Consider the following 8,710-nt stretch of genomic DNA (forward strand, 5'->3'; position numbering starts at 1 on the left):
TGTTAAAAGGTCAGTTATTTTTTACACGTGGCAGAAAGGCTAAACTCAGAAACAAAGCAGCTGTAACCTGGTTTACGTCGAGATACACTGTAGCTACAGTGGACAGAGTTTTTATGTGAAAATTCAAATGTTTTACCAGCTTAAATTGACAAAGAGGGGCGACAGAGAAAAACTGCATTTTTCTGTTTCTGATTGAGGCAGCTGAATTTGCTCAAATTAACCTTTATTCATCTCTTTGCAGGTGACGAATCACAATTTTAGAGCTAAACACAGATTGAGACAGCTGGAATTTCACGGCTAGATGTTTTGCCTCTCTTGACAGACCTCTTTGGTATTCTAGCTAACATCATCATTACCCAAGAATGTTCCATGATCAGATTACTTAAACTAGCAATAACAGTGTTTTTTTTTGGCCAAAAAGCTGTGAACACAACACTAGTATTATTATCACTGTTTAAGGTAATATGGCCAATGCATTAGCAAACAGTTGCCTATTTACACGTCCAGCAGATACGGAGCAACATGATCATTCGTGTTTGTGTCTACCTGATGAATGTAAGTCGAATATTCACTCACCTTTTGCCCTTTTTTTCCACCAACTCATGAGGGAAATATCTTACTCTTAGCTGCTAAAGATAGCTTCATAAAAAAATGACATGGAACTTGCTGGTTTTGCACATTACCATACCACTACTTTGTATAATATATGTATATAAGTAACTGTACTTATTGTTTTTATTTTTATTCTATTCTAATTTTAATTTATGTTCTGTGTGTATACTGTGAAGGGGACTACAACTTTAATTTCATTGTGCAGCCCTGTGTTGTAAAATGACAAATAAATATACCTTTAATGTACCTTGAACCTTAAATGCTGCCTTATGTTCACCAGCTAGTTGCTAACTTTGTCTGTGTGCCATTTAGTGCTGGGCAAGTAGGGAACAATGGGTTTTAGAATTTTTTTGTTGAAAACAACTGCTTACTGTAGCTGAAAATGATGCTATGAGAGCGGTGATGGTGACAGCTGAAAGATGCTATAAAGCTCCTTGAAGATGAAGGGACCTGCAGTCGGGTGATAATTATCTGTGGCTTCATTACTACAAGTCATGTGATCCATTATTAACATATGTTGATAGAGTCACTTTAAATCAAAGTACAGTATTGCTGGGTGTTGATGTTCATCACGCAGTGTTCCCTCTTGCTGCCTAATGTCCACATTTGTCCCTGCAGCTTTGTTGTTAATGGCGGGCTTACTGGTTAGAATTAGAAAACAAGAGCTCCTGTAGACTTGGCTGGGCACATAAAGTACCTTAAATAAAGATCAGGGGAAATAATGATTTGGCTCATTGTTAAGTTGTCATAAAACAGCTTCACTTGCCCAACACCAAGCATGAACTCACACATCTTAAAATTGCAAGTAACAATTTACACTATTCAGACATGGAGGCCCAAAGTGCTCTGTGCTATTACACAATCAAAAAGCTTTTGTTCAAATTTTGGCAATTTAAATTTAAATAGCATTTAATCTTATAAGAGCGATATATTTTTCCTTAAACCTTGAGTGTGCATGAATAAAAGTGCTATGTGCTGAAAAGTCCTTGAGTCCATGAGTAAATGTTATATTGTTACTGCTGAATTTATTGTTCTATCAGTTGCATTTGTATTGTACGGGGACATTATTTACCGTAGGTAGTAAAAAAGCTACAAAGATCAACTAATAAATAACTCTGGGTACCTTCTAATTCACAATAAATTCAACTGCTGATACTACATTTGAAGTTGTATTATTTGGTCAACAAAAAGAAGTGGTACTTACATGTAGCCTACATGTAACATTTCGCAATAGATGACTTCTGGTTTCTCATTTGACATCTACTAATAACACCACCACCAAAATGGTTTTCAGAGTATAAGTGCTTTGATTCATTAAAACATTTATTTTTATCTGCTTGATTAAAAGGGAACCTGAGATACTGCAGCACGGTGACCCTCTATCTGCCAGGAGCACAGAGGAGAGAGAAAATAGTAGGAAGAAGTATTCTGTTTTAAACTGGCCTTGACAGGTCTGATTTTTCTAAAGGAAGAAAAAACACTTGCCTGATGAAATGCTGCAAGAGAGAAAAGAACAAAGCATGTGGTGCTTCCTTTTATTCAAATGAAGACTCAGCAAGAGAAAAAAGGATTTTTAGACCCCATAAGAAAGCAGATGCTAACATGTCAGCAACTCCCACATTCCCCATATCCTGACAAGATGCAGCCAACAAAATATGATGCGCTCCATTTACAGTTGAAAATGTTTCCCAAGTCGTGTAAGTGCTATCATGGATACTGTATACCTTTGAAGTATAATAGACCCACGGATAGCATTAATGGCGTGAAATGTGCCACAGTGCAGTTACACCCCCAGTGATCTACAGACCTGTCAGGAAAATCACCCAAATCAGGTCAGTTTTGCACTCAAGGCAAACGGACAACTCTGGCCCAGACAGATTTAATCAGTGTCTGATTTACAGCATCTAACCACTTAATGCCCCAGTGCCACATTCACATCATTTACTCATTTGTTTTCCTATCAAAGAACTGCAATAAATCTGTGGGGAAAAGGGAACATTTTGGATTTAAGGGTTTTCTTCTCTGTTCTCAGTTCACTTACAGAGCATTATGGCCATGAAATGGGGGACAGAGAGAGAGCAAAAATAAATCTAATATTATTATACCAAACACTGCAACTGGACACACAGCACAATATTATGGTATTATGGTATATGCACCTGGATTTTGACATCTGATGACCAGCAGTTACTTGTGCTTGGAAAGCCTAAAATAACAGCAGCAGCCGATTTAGCAGGATAAGGATTTTTCCCAATAAACATTGAATTTTGTTTTAAGGCTCTACTTGTTATTGAACACTATGAACCTCAGAGAACAAAATACAAAATTGCACGAACACTCATTTTCAACTACAAATCAGACTACAGAAAATGTGTGAAAGGCCAGAAGGTGCAATTGAAAGCTCTTGAACAGCTACGAAATAGACCATGTAGTGAGATTGTTTTCTCAACTGCTGTTTTCAAGGTCAAGAAAGAACTCTGAACCTCAGCTTTTAAGCCAATGTGGACAGGAAGTATTTAAAATGCTAAGAGAAATTGAAACTATAAACCTGATATGATTGAAAGCTACAAAACAGCTTCTAAATGGATCTTTGAGTGAAATTGTTTTTGCAACAAAATATTTACTTTATGATGTCTACTTGAAGGAATGCTTTGACATTTGGGGAAATATGTTTACTGGGATTTGTTTTCTTGCTGAGAATATGATGAAAGGTTTGATACCACTCTCATGTCTGTAAAGTAAATATTAAGTCAAAGCCACAAATCATACGTGAAGAAATCATACGTGTTGTGTAAGGGATAATGTACAGCCAGCCTGTCATTATTGCAAAATTAACCCCGACAGGGTGATGCAGGTCTAGATTATAATTAGAATCACCCTGTCAGTGTTTATTTCGCAATAATGACCGGCTTGCTGTACATTATCCCTTACATAAAGATAACAAAAAAAATGTTAAACAATATTTACAAGTGATGTCTTCATGACCTTCTATAATAATTAACTGATGGTTAAATTTCATTCTCATACTCACAGGCTCAGATCCAGCCAACATAAGCACACAAGCACTCACACCTGGATTCACATCAGTAAAAAAAAAAAAACAGCTACTAAATGGACCTTTTGGTGAGATTGTTTTTGCAACAAAATATTGACTTTATGATGCTCACCTGAAGGAATACTTAGACATTTTGGGAAATACGGTTATTTGCTTCCTTGCTGAGAGTTTGATGAGAAGGTTGATACCACTCTCATGTCTGTAGAGTAAATAAAAAGTTAAAGCCAGCAGGCAGTTAGCTTAGCTTTGTGCCAGCAGCTCCGTTGTTTGAGATTTGATCAGAAGTGCTGCTGTTGTGACCCAAACCAATTCTGTGTCCTAATGAAAAGTCCGTTTGGATGACAAGCAATGTTGCCTCCTCTTCTCATGTGGGCTTATAAAACAAAAGTCTACACAGGGGGGATTGAGGCACACTTGTCCTCCATTCTCAAATAAGGTGAAAAAGACAATGGTGATGCATCAGATTAGACATTCACAGCAGCCATTAGTGGCTACGTGCAGGGGATCTCAACAGAAATCATATGAAATACCACAGCAAATAGGGAGGACTGTGAAAATATAAGAGAGAGCCCTGAGCATTTATGCCATTAGGGATTCTTAGAGATGGCCTCAACTCAAGTTTGCTGGTCAAAAATGAAAGAACAATACAATTTAAATTTCATATAGCGCTGTGGCACTACCAGCTATTATAAAAAAAACAGTAATGGATCACATGATGCTTATTCTGCTTCAAGGCTTAATATATCTGTGGCTACTTCAGTAATAATAGACTCATGGGAAATAATCTTAGCGGCTTCACAACCATTTCTGCTCCACCCATGGCAGTTGGTTGGAATTACTCTCCATTTTGAAATAAGGTCATTATGGTCTGCTCTTTTGGGGGCAGGATGGCGCATGTGTGGGGTATGTGTGGGTATTGTCTTTGTTTTTTAGATACTTCTTTGAGGGAAATTTGCAACATTCAGAGGAATTAACATTCCTTTAATTTGATAATTTGGTAGCCACTCAATTTGGCTCCATGGTTCTTTTTTTAAAACTGGGAACAGACCAACAGACTAAGATTATTGAAACCTACAAACACTAGACACCTCATTCAAAATGCCTGGGCATGGTTTTAGAGATGGCAATGTTGGTCTGTCCGTCGACCCACCGCTTTGGTCCAGACTGAAATATCTCAATAACTATTACAGGGATTGCCATTTACATTTTGTACACACATGCATGGTCCCCAGAGGAGGAATTGTAATAACTTTGGTGATCCCTTAACCTTTCCTCTAGTGCCATCAGTATGTTTACATGCTGACATGCTAAACTAAAATAGTTAACATGGTAATCATTATACCTGCTAAACACCAGCATGTTACAGTTGTTACGATGAGCATTTCAGCTCAAAGCTATTAGCGTGGCTAAAGACTTGTTTAGTCTTGGCAGACAGAAACTAGTTCATACTAAATGACTGAGTAAATATGAATTAGAGTCACATTGCTAAGCATTTGTGGTCAGTTTTGTTTTTTACCCCATGTGATTCAAGGGTCCCGATTCCAGTTGTAAATATCAATGCTGTATCACTGTCAAATTTTTAACTGTACAGATACAACAGCTTCCTCATGTTTTGTTTAACAGTCAATTTTAGACTGTTGTGTGTCTGTGGAGGGGTAGCAAGAAAACATGAATGTGGTTTTCACTCTTCACATCTATTGCAACTACTGTTTGGTCAATTAAAAGACAGGATGTAGATATGATGGTAATAAATTGATTTCACAGACACTATAAATAAAAGGAAACTGGACAAAGTAAGTTACAAAGTAATTTCAATTCAGCTTCTGTTGTTTTCAGTGAGCCTGGCATTTGTCCCCTTCTCAAGCGACATAATTAGGCTACCATAACAAGCGTTAACTACATCATAAGTAACGTAGGCCCATTTTAGCTAGGTTAAATGTCTACACCGTTGTCTCATGAATTAGTCTCATATTCCAAAACAAATACAAAATCAAATTGTTTAATTACGTCGTGGTTATAACAGTATTAGCCTTTCTTATATTAGCTTAGCATAAAGAAAAAGGAACTATCAGGGGCACTGTTGTAATCGTCGGCAAAATGGTAACGTTAAACGAGTAGTCCCAGAGCCCTAACATCAGTAACGTTATACAAGTGGAATTTGGAATAACAAGTATCTTAGCTAATGTTAGAGTCCATGAAAATAATGTTAACACCTCGGCCCTCTTCAGTCTTTACTCTTCTCAGGTGTATTGCATCTGTCAAGTACAGAAACCAGGAGCTTTTTCTGTTGGCTTTTTTTGACCACTCAGAAGGCATGGTTCTCATTTCATTCCAAAAAATGACCTGTTTTTCACCGAAAAGGTGACAAGTTTGCACCTCTGCTTCACCTATAGTTCTGCTTGTTTATACCTTAGTAATTGCACAGAGATCTCGAAATTAATATAATGATAGTTTTTTACATGTAGCACCTTTGATTTCACTGATCTCCTATTTTCCTTTGGGTAACAATTTCAATTGTTGGGAACAATATACTTCAAACACTTTGTGTTTACAAAAATTAGGGATATAGGTGATGGAGAATATGCACTGTACATTTTTGTCAAATAATCCTCTCCCCTGCTCACCTTTGACTTTTTAGTGGCTATTTGTTTCTTAAATCCCTGGTAACTTATAGATCAATGAATTCACATTTCTCCAACTCACCTTTTTGTGTGTATTTTGTGCTAAATCTATACACCGTTAGTGGGCTTTGAAAGGTTGTTGATGCAGAAACACAATTGATCCATTAATAAAACAGTCGAGTCCAATCCATACTGAATAAGAGAATGAACATTTGGCTACATGCATTCACAGACACACACACACACACACACACACACACACACACACACACACACACACACACGCACGCACACAGTATAAGCACAAAATCTATTTTTCAAATCTGGTGGGCCAAGCAAATGCTTGAATAATACATAGAAGGTCAATGATAATAAGACGCCCTGTCGATGTAAGTTTATTGAAGTAATTGCACTTGTTCCATCTCTTCACCAAGCGTATTCCCCCTCCACCTCCCTTATCGACCCTTTTTTAATGTCCTGTATCTCTGTCTATCTCCTATATGGGTCCAGTCACACCAGAAACTGGCTGAGCAAAATCCCTTTGTCTCTTGTCACAATTGTATGCCATAATAACTGTTCTTAGAGGAAAATTCAAACTAGGGCCAGTTACTTTTTGAAATCTGAAAAGGCATCACAACATAAAGCATGAAACCAACAGTAGAAATTTCCCTTAGTGCAGTAAAAGTGACTCAAACACATCACATAAGAACTCTTCATATCTGTGAGCTGCTCCACTGTTTACCTCTGCAGTTCCCAAGTAGTTATTTATTGCTATAGAAACAAAACACATTTTTAAAAAACCACATAGACTAACTCATAGCTAGACCTACTCTCTACCTGGGTAGAAATTTGGCCTGTCTAATCACATCTTTCCATTAATTTTGTATACAAACGCACTGCCATGTTAAACTCAATAATGACAATAATGTAAAATATTAGATAAGATATGTAATAACTATAAATATGTTTGCGTTTTTTTTTTTAGAGTTTCCGAGTGCGTGCTGTTGATGAAACAAATAAGCTCTAAACAGCACCACAAGATATATTTATATTTCTAATGAAGCCATATTGTCATTATTTCATGAAATGTTTGAGAATGTCTTGTTCATTTTTTTCCCTCAGCACCATGTTAGTGCTCTTAATGAAGTATGAGGTATGAAGTAAAGTATGAGACATGGACAGCATGTCTTGCTTCTCCCCGAAAATAAAATCTCAAGCGTAGGAGGTCTCTTCAACCTGGAGCAGAGAAAGTACATTCTGAGAGGCTTCAGCCCTCTTAAGACTCCGCACGGTGGGAGGTCTATTTTCTCTCAATCTTCTCTCTCTCCACAGGGAGTGTGTGTGTGTGTGTGTGTGTGTGTGTGTGTGTGTGTGTGTGTGTGTGTGTGTGTGTGTGTATGTTGTGTGTGTTGTAGTTTGAAGTCTGGGTCAGAGGTGGGTGGTAGAGTCTCTTCACATTGTCAGATCCCTCCACAGATTAAAAGAGGGAACTTGAGCGTTTTCATTTTTCAATAGCTGACACTCATCAAAACAGACCTCCTGAATTTGATCATGGCGTAGCTGAACCTTCCTTTGTCACGTGCGTGTTTAAGTGAATGTGAAATATGTATAATCTCTGACAGGAAGTATCTCACAGCAATACTATTTGGAAACCATCTTTATGTTATTATTTAATCAATTTAATCTTTAATTAAGCATGTTAGTTCTGCAAAGAATCTCTTGCCAGTAGCATATTAGAACACTTGGTCACCAGAGACTATGTAAACATTTTACCATTAATAATTTGAGACTGTGAAAGTGTGACTGAATGGAGGTGGTAGGGACAGGATATGTGAGGGATCCAATAACGATATTAAATAGCACAATATATCTTATATCGAGTGAAATAATAAATATGGATGCCCCCCACAGATAGTAAGATAGGTACAGATATGTAGACACATACTGTAGATGCATAGTGCAGACACATACATACAGGTAAGAAAACTGTAACAAAGCCCAAGCTTATCAACCTGTTTTATAAACAACTGTAATATCTCAAAAGTACACAGCAGACAGTCTAACTCCTGAAAAGATGACATGTTGGAGAAACAAGATTTTCAAGTGACAGCAGTTAAACATGAGGACACAGGCTATCACAGTGAACCAAATATAGATGTCCCTTGGTCTCTGGAGAGGCCATCAAGAGTCTTCTTTCTCCTTTTGCTCTGCCCACTCCAGTTGATGAACCAGACGCAGAGGGGAATGCTTTTGTTCCTTCACTGCCTGAGAAGAAACATGGTTTGAATTCAAAATGACTTTGCTGTAAACAAGTGTTTATAATGCTATGAGACTAAAATTATTTACTCAACCAACAAATGTTCATGAGAGAAGATTGTTGTGGTGCATTGTTGACTGAGAAAATGCCCCTCAGTTAAGACTA

This window comes from Siniperca chuatsi, linkage group LG8, assembly GCF_020085105.1.
Source record: "Siniperca chuatsi isolate FFG_IHB_CAS linkage group LG8, ASM2008510v1, whole genome shotgun sequence".
Classification (NCBI taxonomy): Eukaryota; Metazoa; Chordata; class Actinopteri; order Centrarchiformes; family Sinipercidae; genus Siniperca; species Siniperca chuatsi.